Source organism: Gossypium hirsutum, chromosome D08, assembly GCF_007990345.1.
Source record: "Gossypium hirsutum isolate 1008001.06 chromosome D08, Gossypium_hirsutum_v2.1, whole genome shotgun sequence".
NCBI classification, from domain to species: Eukaryota; Viridiplantae; Streptophyta; class Magnoliopsida; order Malvales; family Malvaceae; genus Gossypium; species Gossypium hirsutum.
Window position 1 is genome coordinate 56,315,418 of NC_053444.1, and position 18,172 is coordinate 56,333,589.

Here is an 18,172-nt window from a genome sequence, read left to right on the forward strand (position 1 = left end):
AGCGGGTCGGATCGCGCCCGGGTCATGGGGCTTAAACGGCACCGTTTTGATAGTTTATTTAAACAAAATTTTATCAAAAATTCATTTTTTACAGTTAAAAAAAACCCTCAAAAACATTCTCTTTTTCTCTCTGTTTCAAAAACACTGCCCCTCCCCTTTTGAATCCGGCCACGGCGCCGATGAGCTCGCACGAAGGCTTCGCCGTGCCGGAAAAAAGAAAGAAAGAAAGAAAAAGTCTCCCTTTTAGCCCGTTTCCCCCTTGGCTCGGCCTAAACGAAACCCTGAAGGGCTCCTACAGTCTCGACGCATGGAAGGAGTCACCAACGATGGCGCGCCGCAATAGAAAGATACCCCTTTTTGATTTTTTTAGATTTTAAAGAATAGAAAAAACCGAAATAAAATAAAAAAGACTATGAAAAGTAAAAGAAAACAGAGAAAAATGAAAGGCAAAATCACCTTCAAAGTTTTTTATTCTTTCTGTTGAATCTCTTTTTTGTTAAAAAAACAAAAGTCCCCCCCATTTTACATTTGTTTCATATGGCTTTTATAGCCGAAAATAATAATAAAAAAGATGCTACTATTGATTACTGTTTTTTTTGCTCTACTATTGCTTCTTCTTTTGCAGGTGACCGGCGACAAAATCGCGTCAAACCTCGGGCGGTGTGTCCATTCACGTGGAGGGCAGATGAGTGGCGCATTAGGGTTCTCTGGAGGCTAGGGTTTTCTAAAAATTTTAAACTTTTTGGGCTTATCGGGCCCTGGGGTAGTGGGTTTAGGTTTGGGTATTAGATTTGGGTCTTTGGTTTGGGAATTTGGGTTGCAAAAATTTTAGGTTTTGGGCCGGGCAAAATGGGCTTGTACACGTATAATGTACATAACATAAATTTTTAACATACAAATATTACAAAAAAAAATAAATTTATAAAAAAAATTGCCTTTTTTTCCCTTTTTTTCCTTCCTTCCCTCTTCTTTTTTTTTCTCTTCTCCTTTCCTTTTCTTTCTTTCTTTTTCTTTCTTTTTTCTTCTCATTTCCTCTTCTTCTTCTTCTTTTTTTCTCATTTCCTTTTCTTCCTTCTTTTTCTTTCTTTCCTCTCATTCCTTTCTTTCTTTCTTTCCCTCTCCTTCCCCTTCCCAGCACTAGTCGGCTGCCTAAATAAGGCATTGGTGCCGCCAATGGCTTTGGCACCTTTGGTGCCGCCAATGCCATTGGCCTGACCTTGGTTCGTTGCAGCCTTTTGTAGGCCTTTTCAGCTTTTTTTTGTTTTTTTTTGGTAATTAAATAATAATAATAATATTTTGGTAAATAAAAAAAGGGATAATATTTTGGTAAATTTTTATTTTTTTATAATATTTTTGTAAAAAACCCAACATTACTCCATTTGGAAATTGGGTTCTAACAGGTCAAATCAAAATTGATTTCTAGATATTCTAAGAAAAATATATGTATCTAGATTTTAAAATGTTATCATTGAGTCCTTAAAGTATTAGTATCATATTAATCAAGTTCTTTTGACTAAATAATTTAAGCATTAAATGTTAGTTTGGATATGACTTTGACCATTTTTAAAATGTTAAATTATACGTTTAGTTGTTGTACTTTGCAAAAGTTATGCATTTAGTCTCTATACTTTTTAATTTGATTAGTTCGTCTGTGTACTTTTTGAATTGGTCAATTTTCATCCTTTTACTTTTAAATTTTTAAAATTTTAGTCCTGACCCAATCAATAGCAGTTAAGTCTATTCGGTTGAATTTGATTACTAGTCCTGTATTATCTGTACAGTTGTAGATTTGGTCCATATTCTACAATTGGATCATTCTAAATAGTTATACTTTTTGAATTTTGAAATTTAAGCCTTTATGCAAATGACAGTCATTAATCTAGCAACTGGGTTTTTAGTGAGTAATATGTGAAAATAACAAATTGACATGACATGACATATATGATTATATTATGTTTAGTGCATTAGATTTTGGAAATAACAAAACTTAACTTAATGAATAATGAATGTTATAGCTATCGTTATAGTTATCGTTTGGAGATGGTTGAAATTTTAAAAATTGTAAAATAAAAGGACTAAAATGATCAAATTAAAATACAAGGATTAAATCCACAACTATCGAAAATTACAAAGACTAATAGGAAAATTTGACCATTTTGAACATGCAAATCAATTTGTAAACATGTGTATATTGTACCTATCACATGGACAGCTTGGATCTAAAATGTTAAAGAAAAAGACAATTTTTTTAACATGTTAGATCTAAATTGTTTATGTTATAGGTATACACGTGTTTACAATTTGATTAACGTGTTTTAAATATATTGCACATCATATTTGAACTAACATTTAATACTTAAAGCAATTGCTAAGTTGTTAGAAGAACCAAATCAATATGATATTGATACTTTGAATATTCAATTAGAACATTTTTAAGTATGAGGTTTAATTTAGGGATTTGTGTCGTAACTTTACAACGTGTGTTGCAATTAACCCATTTATATAATACTTAAAAAGAAGATGAAAATTTTGGAGACAATTTATAAATATAATTATTTGATATATAGGTGGAGGAGTTTTTAACTTCATAGATAAGATTAAGAGGCTGACAAGTGTTTTTAATTGATTTTTTTAAAAAAATAAAAAAAATAAAAATATGATACATGTTATGTAACAATCTATTTTTCAATGGTGTCGAAAGCAGTGGTTTCGGAGCCACCAAATCTGACAAGTAAGTTCGTAAATATTATTATTTAATATTTACGAGTCAAACGTGATTTTTAATAAAGTTTTTTGATAATTTATGTTATATAAGTGATTTATTAAGTACAAGTGATTTTAGAAAATAAGGTATCAGGACCTTGTTTTTATAAACTGTGCCGTAAATATTTTTATAAATATTTACGGAGGGTCATTAAGGTGGTATTAAAGTTTCGTTAAGAAATTTTAACGTTTCGATGGTTAATTAATTAAAAAAACCAAATTAAAAAAAAGTGCATTCTAGGGACTCTATTCCCGTAAATCAGACTTGCAACTATTTATTAAAAATTTTTACGTAGCTAGTTGTGTAGTTAATTAGGTTTCGGTTAAGTGAATTTACTTGAATTAAAAGTAAATTAGGTATAATAACTAAATTACATATAGGATGAAAGTTGAATTATAGATTAAGGAAAAACTAAAAGGACTAAAGAAGCAATTATGCCATTGTTTCTTTATGAGGCAGGTAGATTTTTGTTGTGAAATCATTATAAAACTAAGTTAATATATATTATAATAAAACAAAATAATAATATAATAACGTATAATAAAACAAATAAAGAATAAATAAAAAAAAGATAGAAACGAAACAGAAAGAAAAAGAAAGAAAGAAAAGGAAAAGGAAGGAGAAAGCCACGAACTTATAGGCTTCAATTGTTCAAAGTTCAATTGTGTCGGCATGTAATTAGGGTGTTTGAATAATAGTTATTTCGTGGTTTGATTGTAAATGAGGTTATAAGTTTAATTTTGGTTGGTTTTATACATATAAATATGTGTTTGTTTTTGAAGCCATATTATGGCATGATAAATTAAACTAAATCTAGATAGGTGCATGTGAATTTAATTCTATGTTTAAGTGCTCATGAACTAGGCAAATTGATTTGGATTTGATATGTTTATAATTTGGATTAAAATGATGCTTTGATGACTTGTTTTGATGATATGAAATGTTTAAAATTTCTGTCTGTTTGATCTGTAAACTCCGGTAATATTCTATAACCTAATTCCGGCGAAGAATACGGGTTGATGTGTTACATGTTAATACTTTAACTCACTTATAGAGCTAAAAATTTACGTATAAAATAACAATCCATTTATAAATGCATTGTGGTGCATTTGTGATAGTTTGATGTCCCCATTTGTTTTCCTTTAATAGTTACAAGGGAGTGGGTGGCTAATTATATATCATATGTACTAATGTCATGAATTAGAAGGCAAAGAAGCGAGTTACAATTTGATCAATAATCTGGGCTTGTATACAAGAGCACTTTGGTGTACTCTTTTGATAGCACATCAACAGATACAGGTCGGCTGGACTTAACCGCTTTTCCACTATTGGTTTTAGTTGACTCCTACATAATTCGATCCAACGTTTGGTTTATTAGCTATGGGTGTTCATCTCATTATTAGAGTTGATCATGGGTTGGTTCAGGCTTGGGCTTGATCCGACTCGAAAATAGGTTTAGAATTTTGTTGAAGTCCAACTCGAATAAAAAATATTAAATTCGAGCTCGACTAGTCTATATTAGTTTTTTAGATTATTTTTATTTAAAAATAAATTTAAAAAATATAATACATCAAATAGACTAAAAACATTAAAATAAATGTTTTCCAACAAATTGAAAATATGTTTAAAAAAAGTCTTTATACTTAAATAACGCTAAGATAGTTGCAACTTAACAAGTAAATGCTTCTAAAATAGTAACAAAATTAACAATAAAATAAGAGTTATACAATATCCAAATAATAATAAAATAATAGTAATATAATAGCGAAATGGTAGCAAACAACAACATGATAGTAACAAAACAGTGACAAATTTTTTTTGTCAAATTCAAGTCGGGCCCGAGCTAAAAAAGTATTGCCTGAGGCCTGACCCGTTTTCTAAACAGACCTTATTTTTGTCTAAGCTCATTTTTCGAGTCTATATTTTTATTCAAGCCCTCTCACTTTTTAAACGGGCTTTCGAACCTAAACAAGTGACCGATCATGATAAAGTCTGCTCATGATGTACATCGTAAGACTAAATTGTAGTATGTATAGTAATAATCGACTCCTTCTAAAGATATGTGTTGTACCAAAAACATAAAAACTTTATAGTTAATATTATTGAAGTTTGCAAAATGGTATGGAGCATTTGAATAAAATTAAATTTAAGTTACATACAAGGAATTGATTAGTAACAGTTAAATTATATTAAATCATGTCACATTCATGGAAGAAAATAAAATCTTTAACAGAAAATATAGTTATAAAGAAATTTATTCATTAGATGGGGTATAAGTGGAGTGGTAAAAGTATTGTTAGGTTCAATTATTTTATTTATTTTATATAATATTGGGGTGGAGGATGAGAATCATACGATTTAAGCCTGCATTAAATGAGCACTTGACAAGTGATTTTACTATTGCTCTATACAAGTCAAAATTAATCATTAGATTTTTGTTATTTTAACTAGTGTTATTTATTTCACTACACCAAAATAGGCTTTAGCGGCATTTTTTAGGCAAAAGCGCCGCAAAAAATGCTGCTGTTGATGTTTGCGGCGTTTTTAAAAACGCTACTAAAAGTCATGACCTTTAGCGGCGCTTTTACAAAAATGCCGCTAAAGGTCATGATCTTTAGCGATGCCTCTCCCACAAACGCCGCTAAAGATCATGATCTTTAACGGCACTTCTACAATAAACGCCGCTAAAAACATGACTTTTAAAAAAAATATTTTAATTAAATAATATTTATTTGTATGATAAATATTATATTATGTTTTGTTTTTGAAATTTAAACTTTAAACTATATGCTTTTAAGGATAAAAATATTAATTAAATTAAAATTTCTATTAAAATTTTAACTTTAAAGCTAAATATGTATTTCCATGTAACAGGGATATAAATTCGTACCCATTTCAAATATATCCTATAAAAACTTGTCACGACAGTGATATGTATTGCATGCTTGATAATATATCAACCATCTCAACCGCATATATTTCAAGACAATTCACAGTTCTGAAACACCCATTCTCACAGAAAAATTTGCTAAGAATGACAAGCTTCAGATTGTTGAGAAAAGTCAATAAAAAGATTTATAACTTCAAACTATCAAACAATTCCATTCATCTAGAGACATCCCTAGAACATTTATGAGCACTATGTCATACTCATTTATCAGCTCTTAAAAAATTAACAGCATGTATGACCTTGCAATTCAATTAATCACCACATTTCATCCAACAAGCACTTTATTGGCTTTTTATAAAATTTTAGATTCTTAGACTATCCCCAGAAATTATTTTTCAGTCCAAAAAGAATCCAACAGAAAATTATTAATAGCAATTGACTTGCATATTTAAAATGACAAGCAAGTTAGTTACTGACATCAAGGGGAGGATTTAGATATTCTATTCCATTTCTTATCTGACCATATGGCTCCATTAAATCAACCACGTTTTGCAGATCATCTTTGGTCAAATTTAGTCCAAGGTGATTCACCAGCATTTGGCTAATTTGCTTGACAATTTTGGGATCATGCTGCTGAAAGTCTGCAAGTAGTACAAATTACAGTTAGATAATTTGGTTAAAATTGATTAGTGCCTAAAACATGAATTTACCACCAATTAAGATGGATTAGTTAAATATGAAACTCAGAGAAATAGAGGTAAACATGTAAACTGAATGAAAACACTTAAATAACTGATTCTTCGAATTTCAAGAAGAATAAAACAAGACATTAATGAGATTGGTAAGGTACTAACACCAACAACATAAGATCCAAGGGCAATAGAAATATTATAGACGGTGAAGTATTAAACCATTCCAGGTACCATAAAATAGAAATAGGAGTCATTTCTTACCGCAAACCAGCTACAGTAGCTCATAAGTTCATCCGTATAAAGAAACTTGCTTCTAAATGCACAACCTTCCAAGGCCACAAGAACAAGTTTAAGTTCTATAGGCCGTAAAAGAGCAGTCTTCTCAGCAACCTAAAGAAATAGAAGGATCATGATTTAAGAGTATATTGGCAGACACAACTTAAGTTTAAAATAAAAACCATTAACAACAACATAAATTCCGCAAGCAAATACTTGCAGAGAGGCAAAATAGAGAGATAGTGAGAGACCAGTAAGTAATGAAGGTTTAAAGATTCATTTAACAAAATTGATTCATAAATAAGAATAGCAATTGGCAATTTGGGTGGCAAAAGTTGGAAAAAAGCATGACTATGATATGATAGCTTAAACACATGGATGAACTTGCAAATGGAACTTCAACAGATATAGAGTGCCATTTTGACAAATAATATATTAGCAACATGATAATATTGAAAATAAAAACAAAGCAATTATATCAACTAGTTGACAGTAGGAATCTAATGGCTGAAGCTACTATAACACTACACTAAGTTCCGATATGCAAAAGTTTCAAAAAGTTTCAGACACTAAAACCCAAAAGATTGTGGAAACCACATACTTGGGTTATGTTTAGCATCATTTTCTATTATGCGGTTCTTACCAATGAATTACAAATACATATATAAAAGAAGTTTAAAAGGGAAAACGGCATCACGTTCCGGCATCAGCGTCAACCGCTTTTAAGAATGCAATCAAAGCATCCAACGCCTTCTCCTACACCGGAGCATTCGAATCCGCCACTGTCTTTTTCAAAAATGGAGCTGTACATTTGAAAATCACAAAGATCCACCAATCAATTGAGTAAATCAGATAGCTATTAAAATTAATACTATCATATCTTTTACAATTATATTTTAAAATATGAAGGAGCAAGAATGAGTTCTAATCTAACAGATAGCTATTCAGTTAGAGGTCATTTTAAAATAGAAAATAAGTAAAGGCCTCCAACAAGAGTGTTAAATACTGCCTTGTATCTTCTTCTTTTTTCCCTTTTAACAATTCTGCATCAAATTCATCATGCATCACTTCTGTACATCCATGCTTTGTGTAGACTATACAGCTAAAATAACCACAAAAACATAAGAAGAAAATAATAGAGACTAACCTCAATCGCCAACACTCCAGCTTTTCAATTCCATGCCTCTCCTTGAAGAGAACCCAAACTTTACACTAAAAAAAATTATTACAAAGATTGACAACTCTACTTTCGACTTCGCCAATGCTAAACCCTAATTTGGAAACACCTGATACTTCAATGATTCTTTTACTCGTAAGCAGATTGGAGAGGGTAAGATCCGACGAGGTCGCTCTTAATGCCGTGGAGACCGAATCGCAGCGCGCCGTTCAGAGCTCCTCCAATTTCATGTCGAATGCTCTTTGGTGCCTCCATTTTCCTTTTCTTTTTTTCTTTTTGAATATAATCGCTTCTTGTTAAAATTTTCTTTTGGGATTTTTTTTATAATGTCGCAGGAGGGAGGGAGGGAGAGAAAGCAAGACAGACGGCGTGTTTGCAAAGTGAAGAGTTTTAGGGGGGAAAATTAGGGGTTTCACCAAGGGAAATTTGGGGATAAAATGGCGGGATTTTTTTAAAGTAAAATTATTCTTTGCTTAATAAACGCCGCTGTTACTTAAAAAATCATTTTATTTTGAATAAAATGATGTCGTTTTGTTCTGCTAAAATCTCTTATTTTGTCTGTTAAAAATTATTAGTTAACTAATTTTATAAAACATTTATTATTACTATTTTTTTATAAATTAGATTTTTATAAAAAAAACCAAGTTATTAAGTTAGAAAAGAAATATCGTATATTTTGCTAGATCTAATTAAATTTAAATATAAAATAAATTTTATTGTTTTTAAACAATGAAATGGGTGATTCGAGTAAAACGAGCTTGAAGTTGGAAAAGTTTTTTAAATATGTATTAATTTATCTATGTTTAAAATTTTAATAAATGAAAAATATATGTAATTAATATATATTAAATTAATAATAATACGAGTGGTCTAAAATAGATTTGAGTTAGCTATATAAAATAAAGACAAGTTTAGGTAAAAATTAATACTCGTATTTCAAGTTAAGCTAGGCTTGAACAAATATAATGCATGTGAATAGAATACATAGGTCCGACAAAACGCAACCTATGATCTCTTCAAGTTAGGTTTTAGTTAAAATTAATTTTTAATAGAGTTAATTACACCATACATCCCTAAACTATAATTTTCATTTTAAGTTGGTTCCCAAGTCTTTAAAATATTCTAATTACATCCTTAAACTAACGAGGTTATATCAATATGGTCCCTCCATTACTAAAATCATTAATTTAATAGTTAAATGAGACATCAAGCATTAAGTGGCATTGTTTAAAATTAAAATTATAAAAAATATATTGTAAAAATCTTATTAAAAAAAGGGATATCCCTGGAGCAGAATAAGAATGAAAATTAACCATATACTTATTAAAACGTTGTGAAACTATTTAATGTCAAATTCTTTGAAAATATTTAAAAACTCAATATTACTGTTTTATTATTCCTTCAACAAATATAACGCAGCTTTAACGGTTTTAAATACACCGAAACAATTTTGAAGAACCAAATCTTCACACGATTTTGAAGAACCAATTTAATATTATCTATTTTACAATTATATAATAAATTAATTAATATATAAATTAGAAAACACTAGTTAATCTAAACCGCAAACCATAAACCTAAACCCTAAAACCCTAAACCCTTAACACATAACCTCTAAACCTTAAACCCCAATCTTTAAACCATAAACCATAAATCATATATAACCCTTAAACCCATAATTCGTAAACCTTAAATAGTAACTTCTAAACCTTAAACTCTAAACCATATACCCTAAACCAAAAACCTTAAACTATAGTGATAATTAATTCAATATTTTAAAATTAATACTATCTCTTTTACGATTATATAAGAAATTATTTAATATGTAAATTAAAAAACACTCAGTAATGTACCCAAAATTTTTTTAAAAATAATATTTTAATTTTTCCATTTTTAGTAAATATTTTTCTATTTTTTTATTTCAACTTATTACTACGTGTCATTGTTTTTTTTTTGAAGATTTTGAATATTCAATTAAAAATAATTTGAATTTTAATTAATATAAATAAACCAATTAAATAATAAATAGACAGATAGAATATTTTTTGCGGCACTTTTTCAAAAACGCCGCTAAAGCCTTGAACATTAGCGGCGCTTATTTAAAAACGCTGCTAAAGACCTGAGCACTAGCGGCGCCTTTTCAAAAACGCCGCTAAAACCCCAAGCATTAGCGGCGCCTTTTCAAAAACGCCACTAAAGCCCCAAAGACTCACAAAAATGATGTCGATGGGCTTAGGTTTTGCGGCGCTTTTCAGAAAATGCCGCTAATGCTCATTTTTAGCATCGTTTTTTAAAAAACGCTAATTTTTAGCTGCGTATTCTGAAAAGCGCCGCTAATGATTGATTTTTAGCGGCGTTTTTTATTCAAATGCCACTAAAAACGCCGCTAAAAGTCTGTTTTGGTGTAGTTTTTGTTTGATTTAAAGATTCCATATAAATAATAGATTATGGTATGCATATCCACAATGTAGATAAAAATAAAACAAAATGTAAAAATATATTTATAGAACAATTATAAAAAAATAAAATAAGGTTTTAATTAAAATGATAAAATTAAAACTTTAAAGATTTTGATGTCTTAAGTTTAATTTCTGTAGTTTTTTTGGATTTAAATTATTTTTATACTTTTTATATAAAAATATAAAAAGATAAACACATTTGTAATAATATTTGTTCATTTTTAAATATAATATTTTTTTTTAATAATTTCCTAACTTAGTTGATTTAGAATGACACCACCAAAGTCAAATGCTTAAATATAATATGTATATATATAACAAAAAAATATCATTATAATAATATTTATTACTTCTTTAAAAATTGATTCTTAAGTCTCTTCGTAAATAAGTTGATGTCCGATAAACTTGTGGCATCAACTCATTCAAAAGCATTATCTATATATTGTATATAAAACTTTTGATTGAGTTAGTGTCACTCATCAATTGTGTCTCAACTCAATTGTGGAATTACCAAAAATAGATTCTTTTTACAAATAAAAAAATATTATTTCGGGAATATTTATTTATTATTATATATTGGTAAATTTAGAAAAATATTTATACATAATGAGAATCATGGGACTTAAATACAAAACATTATGGTATTCATTATCCCAACTTTACCATTTGAGTTAAATATAAAATTGGTACCCGAACTTGTCCAATCCTCCTAGATTGGTGCTTATGGTTTTTTTTATCTCGGATAGGTACCCAAACTTTTTTTTTCGTCAACTAAATCGATACCCGAGTCTAACGCCGTTAAGTTCAAGACAGGTGATGGAATAAGATTGTAACACATGGCATAAATAATGTCATGATGATGTCATAATCTAAAAAATATTAAAAACCAATAAAAATACTTTTTTAAAAAATATTTCCATTTTTCCTTGGTTTTTATTTTCTTCTTCTTAATTTCACTTTCTCTCTTTTTATTCTCTCCTCTTGTTTTCTCTCTCTCTCCCTCCATGGATCCTCGTAGTATATTCTCTAGAAATTAAGAAATTATCTTCTTTCTTCAATGTTTAATATTTTTTTTAAACAAGAAGAAAAATCAAAGGCAAATTAGGTGAAATTTACAATTTTTGCTTTCACAGTTTTGATAGGTTTCTTCTTTTATTGTTTTTGCATGGTTGTGTTTTAATAGACTATTGTGGAGATTACTTTATTTGTTTTAGTTTATATGTGAAGTGATTTTGAATTTGTAACTGAATTGAAGAGATGAAGATGAACCATAATTTTTGTTTTGAAGTTTTGGATTCCATTATTGCTAAAGGCATCACTCCTTTTGATTTGCACAGGCATGTCATGGTAAATAGAAACCCAGTTGAGATTAAAATTTGGACGATGATTTAAAATAATACATAAAACTCAGGAAAGAAATTGTGCCCAAAAAAGAAAGCTATCAATTTTCTTACCTCTATTTGTTTATTGGTAAATTAATTACTAGTAGAAAAGTAACATTTTCTAGAAAAACAATGGAAAGGAACCCACAACTGGGATGAGGAAACAAAAGATTAGAAAGGAAGTTGAAAAAAAAGTGATTATTTTTTACATACAATAATGGAGAAACAAGCGAAACCCAGAAACAAGATGTTAAAGTTTTTGTCGAAAGCAGCTTCATCGATGATTCCAGTTAAGCTCAAAGAAAGTCCAAGAGTGAATGTGAAACCTTTGAGACTTTCCCATAACCTGCTCCCAAGCTCTACCATTGTTGTAATAACCTAATTTTTAGTGGTGTCAGAAACAGTGGTTCGAGACCACTAAATCTGATGAGTGAGTTTGAAAATTTTATTATTTATCATTTATGAGTTCAGTGTGATTTTAGAAAGATTTTTAAATTAGTGATTTGTGTTTTAAAAGAATTTATTAGGTTAAGTGGTTCTGTAACAGCCCGATTTTGGACCTAGTCGGAACAGTGGTTTCGGGACCACAAATCTAACAAGGAAAATTTTATTTTTCTTATATTTTTATGGTCTACGATTTCACGGAATGATTTTTTGAAAATTTCGACGTTTGGGCACTCAATTTAGTCAAAAGGACTAAATTGTAAAAAGTGTAAGAGTTGAGTTCTACATGTTAGAGGTGTTCAATTGTTATGAAAATTTAAATTGGAGGTCCTTATATGGTAATTAGACCATTGGTTAAGTTGGTAGACAAAAATGAGCATGAGACAAGTGAAATAAGAAATTTTTAAGTCAGGGACAATTTGGTAATCTAGTAATTAAAATGAATTAAAAAGGGAAAAAGATGGCAAATTGGGATCATCTTCTTCATGGGGACGAAATCAGAAAGGGGGGAGCCATTTTTAGGGTTTTCAAGCTTCCAAGCTCCATAGTAAGTGATTCTAATCCCCGTTTTTAATGTTCTTTACGTTTTTGGAGTCCCGGTAACTGGATTTTGCTTATTCTAGCAATAATTTAATCTAGGGTTTATATTTGGAAAAATAACCATATGTGAAATTTGTTTATTTTAATTTTTTATGGTAGAATATGAAGCTAGAAATTATGTTAAGCAACTTTTGCTAAGCGATTTTGAGTGAAAACGAGTAAAACGACATAATCGATAAAAATGCTAAATGTTCATAAGTAAGTGTTAGAGTGGGAATTTGATGTTTCCATAGAAGGGAAAAATGTTCAGCATGTCATAATACATAAGAATAAGGGATGAATTTTAATTTACGAGCTTTGGGGCAAAAGTGTAAATATGTAAAAGTTTAGGGGCAAAATTGTAATTTTTCCAAAGTTTGAGTCAATGACTGTTTTGATAAATGTGAGTACTAAATAAGTCAAATGTGTTATTATAGATCAAGAAAGAAGTGGAATCGACCTTAACCGGAGAAAAAGAAAGATTAAAGACTAAATTGCTAAATTTTTATATTGTTGCATCAAAATAAGTTATATGTAAATAATAGTTATATTTTTATAAATTGTGAATTATATTTGATATGTGAATTAATATTGAATGTGGAAGAAAAATTATTCATGAATTATTCAAGTGATAAAGTGTTTAAAATAAAGTGTTAAGTGTAAATTCCCGGTTGAACTTAGGAATAGAAGTGGATACAAGTGACATGTCACTAGAGACCAGTGTTACAGTGTTACAGTGAGTCTCGGGTGCTGGGTGATCTAGCATGTGTTGTAGACACCTGACAGCTTGTGTGAGCAGGCCCGTGGACATTTCCAGTGTTATTGATCAGTGGTAGCTTCGGCTACGTATTAGTGGTAACTTCTGCTACATATCAGTGGTAGCTTCGGCTACGTATCAGTGGTAGCTTCGGCTACATATCAGTGTGGCACTTATGTGCTAATTCTCTACGTATCCATGTATATTCCGAGTGTTCAACGGGAAATTGACTAAGTGTAATTGAATAATGAATATAGGTGTGGAAATGAATTGAATATCGACTTAGAAATAGAAAAGTGAATTTTGAATTGAATTGTGATTGAAAATGAAAAAGTGAAATTATGAAAGAGTACATTTAGCAACAAAACAGTTTAGACAGCAACAGTTGTGTGACTTTGAAAAATCACCAAAAATGGTGGAAATTTAATTAGAGGCTGAATAATATATGAAATTGAAGCTGAATGAGTCTATTTTCACATAAAAGAAATAGAGAAAGCAAAAGAGTTATATATTTTGAGATATTTGAAGTTTAATTAGACAGAGTCAGAATGAGTTTGGAATCCCCTTTTTTGAGTTTGGAAAATTGTAAAAAATTGTACAAAAATAATTATGGGATAAAGTTTATATTTTTAGAATTATCAGTGAATCTATTTTTAGGATAAACAAACAGAAACTATATCTGAATTCTGTATAGTGATATAATTAATTTTTAGTGAAGAGAGGTCAGAACTGTCAAACAGTGAAACAATGGAAACTTTAAAGAATAAACTGTACTATTTGGCTAAACCAAAAATTTTGAAAATTTTATGGTAAGAAGATATGTGAATCTAGTTTTGGAGAAAATTTACGGATCTTAATTTGGAGTTCTGTAGCTCTAGATAAAAATAATTTAGTGACTATGACTCGAATAGATAGCTTTGAATATACATGTTAGTGAATAGTGAAATTATAGTTAATGTTGTTTAAATGTGATATACACATTAAGGATGTGGAATGGAGAGGAGGAGGAGGACAATAAGATGTATGAATGAATTGTGTATAAATGGTCATATGCCCGATTTTAACCGATAAATGATAAATTGGATGGTAAATACGTATTGGTACTGAAGAAGTATTGCGGTTTTGAAAAGCAATTGACCAAATGTTTAAGAAATTTAGTCATGATATATATATGTGTATGGTAAATACGTATGTGTATGATATATATATATCATTGATTTGCATTGATTAATTCGGTTTATGTGATGGAAATGTTAAGAACATTTGTCTTTGATATGTGATGATCATGGTTTAAGTTCATATGGAAAAATAAAGTTTCATAGTATGTGAGTGTGGTATTGAAATATATATATTGGATTGAGAAATTAATTTGAATTGTGAACACGAAATATTGTGAATTGAATAAAATGGAAATGGAGCTTTGAATTACATGAGTAAGTATCGGGTCTCGTAGGCCCTATTTGTTATGAATATAATATTTTGAGGATAAGTTATAAAGAATTATAAAAGCATGTTAAAAATTTGAAGAGTTTAAATTTGAATGAAATTTTGTAACTCGGTTTAATACGTTTACATGTGTAAGTGTTCTAGTAATGCCTCATACCTTATTCCGGAGTTGAATACGGGTATGGGATGTTATAGGTTCCGAAAAAGAGGTATCGAGACCTTGATTTCATAAATCGAGCCATAAATATTTTTATAAATATTTACGGAGTGTCATTAAGTTAGTATTAAAATTTCATTAGAAAATTTTAATATTTTGATAGTTAATTAATTAAAAAAAGGACCAAATTGAAAAAGGTGCAAAACTTGCCAGAGTGATAAAATAGCCTAAATGTTAAATAAGGAATGACTTGAAGGGTAAATAAGCCTAAAATAAGAGGTTGGACGACATGAGTGTAGAAAATCATGAAATTAGTGTGAACAATGGGTAAAATTGGAAATGAAATAAAACTTAATAGTTAAAAATAGGATTTAATGGAATATCTAGACATTTCTTCATAATTCTTAGCCAAAAACACCATTGAAGAACCCTTAAGAATCTCGTTTTCATATTTTGCTACATCTAAGTTCAATTCTTGCTCTTTTCTTGAAATTTTTGTGTTTTTAAGACTTTTGCAACTAGATCAACTATCTAATTCATTAGTTTTTGATTTTATGGGTAACTGTGAAAGTTACAATGGATGAGTGCTGGATGTTTATGATGGCTTAACATGGAATTGAAGCTTTAATTTTGTTATATGATGGTTTTATCAAGTGATTTCAATAGATCAGAATGTCATCTATGAATACTACCACAAACCAATCCAGATATTGCCTGAAGATCCGATTCATCAAATACATGAAAACAGCAGGTGCATTTGTAAGTCCAAAAGGCATAACCAGAAATTCGTAATGTCCGTACCTCATTCTAAATGCAGTCTTTGGCACATCAAAGTCTTTAACCCACAGCTGATAATAGCCTGATCTCATATCTATCTTTGAAAACACAACAGTCCCTTTCAACTGATCAAACAAATCATCTATCTGCGACAATGAATATTTATTCTTTATAGTCACCTTATTGAGATGCCGATAATCAATACACATTCTCATCGTTCCATCTTTCTTTTTCACAAATAAAACTAGCGCACCATAGGAAGAAACACGCGGTCCTACGAAACCTCTATCTGTCAACTCTTGCAACTATGCTTTCAACTCTTTTAATTCAGTCGGTGCCATATGGTACGGAGCTATCGAAATCGGTGCTGTCCCCGGTACTAACTCAATACCAAACTCTACCTCTCAAATAGGTGGCAAACTCGGTAATTCTTCGGGAAACACATCCGAATACTTACACACAACTGGTACGGATTCAATCTTCTTTTCAGTCACTTTACTATCAAGAACATATGCAAAGTAAGCTTCATAACCATTTCTTACATACTTCTGAGCCAACATCAAGGATATCACTTCCGATAAACCATTTAGATTATTAGATTCAATGAGAATAATCTTGTCATTCTGGCATCTTAAATGAATAGTCTTTCTTTTGCAGTTAACCACAACAACGTGTAAAGTCAACCAGTCCATACCCAGAATAATATCAAACTCGTTGAATGGCAATAACATCAAATCAGCCGGAAAACACGAATCTCAAATCATTAACGGACAATTCTTACACACTTTGTCAACCAAAACACACCGGCCTAGGGGGTTTGATACTCTATCACAAACTCAGTAGACTTAACAGGCAAAGTCTTACTGGATACTAAAGTCTCACACACATATGAATGAGTTGAACCAGGATCAATCAATGCAATAACATTAGTATCATAAAGAGTGAAAGTACCAGTAATAATATCTGGGGAAGAAGCCTCCTCATGAGCGCGTATAGCGTATGCTCTGACAGGTGCGCGAGCCTCAGATAGAACTACCGTATCTTTTGTCCCTTTCTGACTGCCACTTACATTACTTGTAGTATAACAGCCCGATTTCGACTCTAATCGGACATAGTGGTTTCGGGACCACAAGTTCGAGTCAAAAAATATCTTAATATTATTTTCTGTGTTTATTATGTGTGAATTTACTAGTGTGAAAATTTTGTGCTTTAATTTCATCGTTTGAGTGTCCGATTAAATAAAAGGATTAAATCGCGTAAAATAAAAATTTAATGGTTATTTCTAAAAAGGCTTAATAGTGGTTATTCTTTTAATATAGAGGTTTTATTTTGCAATTTGACCATTAAAAAGATAGTGGACGACATTATGTGTATAATATATAGTTTTTATATTATTTATAAAGGTTATAATATATATTATATTATAATATTATAATTAAATAAATAAAAGCCACTATAATCTTTTATTTCATTATCATCTAACCGAAACTAAGAAAAGAAAAGAAGAACAACCAAGCTATTCGGCAATCTTTGCAGCTTGATATAAGGTATGTTTGGTTTCGGTTTTTGATGATTTTTACGTTTTGAATATATTTTGAATATATTTTGAATGAAGTGTATTTATATAATAAGCCAAGCCAAAATGGCTTGTTTATTTTGACATGAATTGTTTCATGCTTTGATTAAATATTATGGTTGATGATTTGGCTATGTTTCTTAAATGGTTGAGACTAATATAAGTGATGTTATGCTTTGGAGGATTTTGAATTTTGATAATTATGAATATTGATTGTGATAGACAGGTAAAGTTGATTGATATGATACGATATAAGTATAAGCTATGTTTGAAATCATGGATGGAAATATTTTAATTTTTGGTAATTGAGATTGAATTTGAATTACCATTTACTATGTGAAAGTTGTATATTGATTTACTATGAATATAGAGTAGTTGAAATTGGTAAATTGCGTAATGAGCATTGTTTATGGAATTGGTCTTGTAAATGACCTTTGAAACATTGAGGGATAAATAATACATAGTAAATAAATATATATATAGGATCGGTCTTGGTATGTTATGCATGGAATCGTTTGAGTATTGATGAATTTAACATTGGTTAAAGCATAAGTGTTTAAGCTTAATTGTATTCGAATAAAGCTTGGGAAATTGGTCATATGAATAGTTATTTTATTTATTTGATGAATAAATATTTGTATGCAATTTGATAAGTAGTTTTGAGTGTATGAATAATAATAAGTGAATATACTATGAAATTATACAAATGCTAATGGCATATTCAGCCCAATGTTTTTATTTGTTTGTATTTATAAGGGTTGATATAGGTACATATGTTAAAATATAATGATTACAT

The 18,172-nt window shown here is 29.8% G+C and overlaps 1 long non-coding RNA gene across 1 annotated transcript; it reads right to left on the reverse strand.

Annotated features, from left to right (window-relative positions):
• Positions 1-6,062: 6,062 nt before the first annotated feature.
• On the reverse strand, positions 6,063-8,211 carry LOC107933546 (uncharacterized). The gene is made up of 4 exons (XR_001693654.2): positions 7,770-8,211; positions 7,266-7,425; positions 6,608-6,736; positions 6,063-6,295 (listed from the first exon to the last, which is right to left on the reverse strand). It is a non-coding gene; the product is annotated as an uncharacterized lncRNA (long non-coding RNA).
• Positions 8,212-18,172: the final 9,961 nt, after the last annotated feature.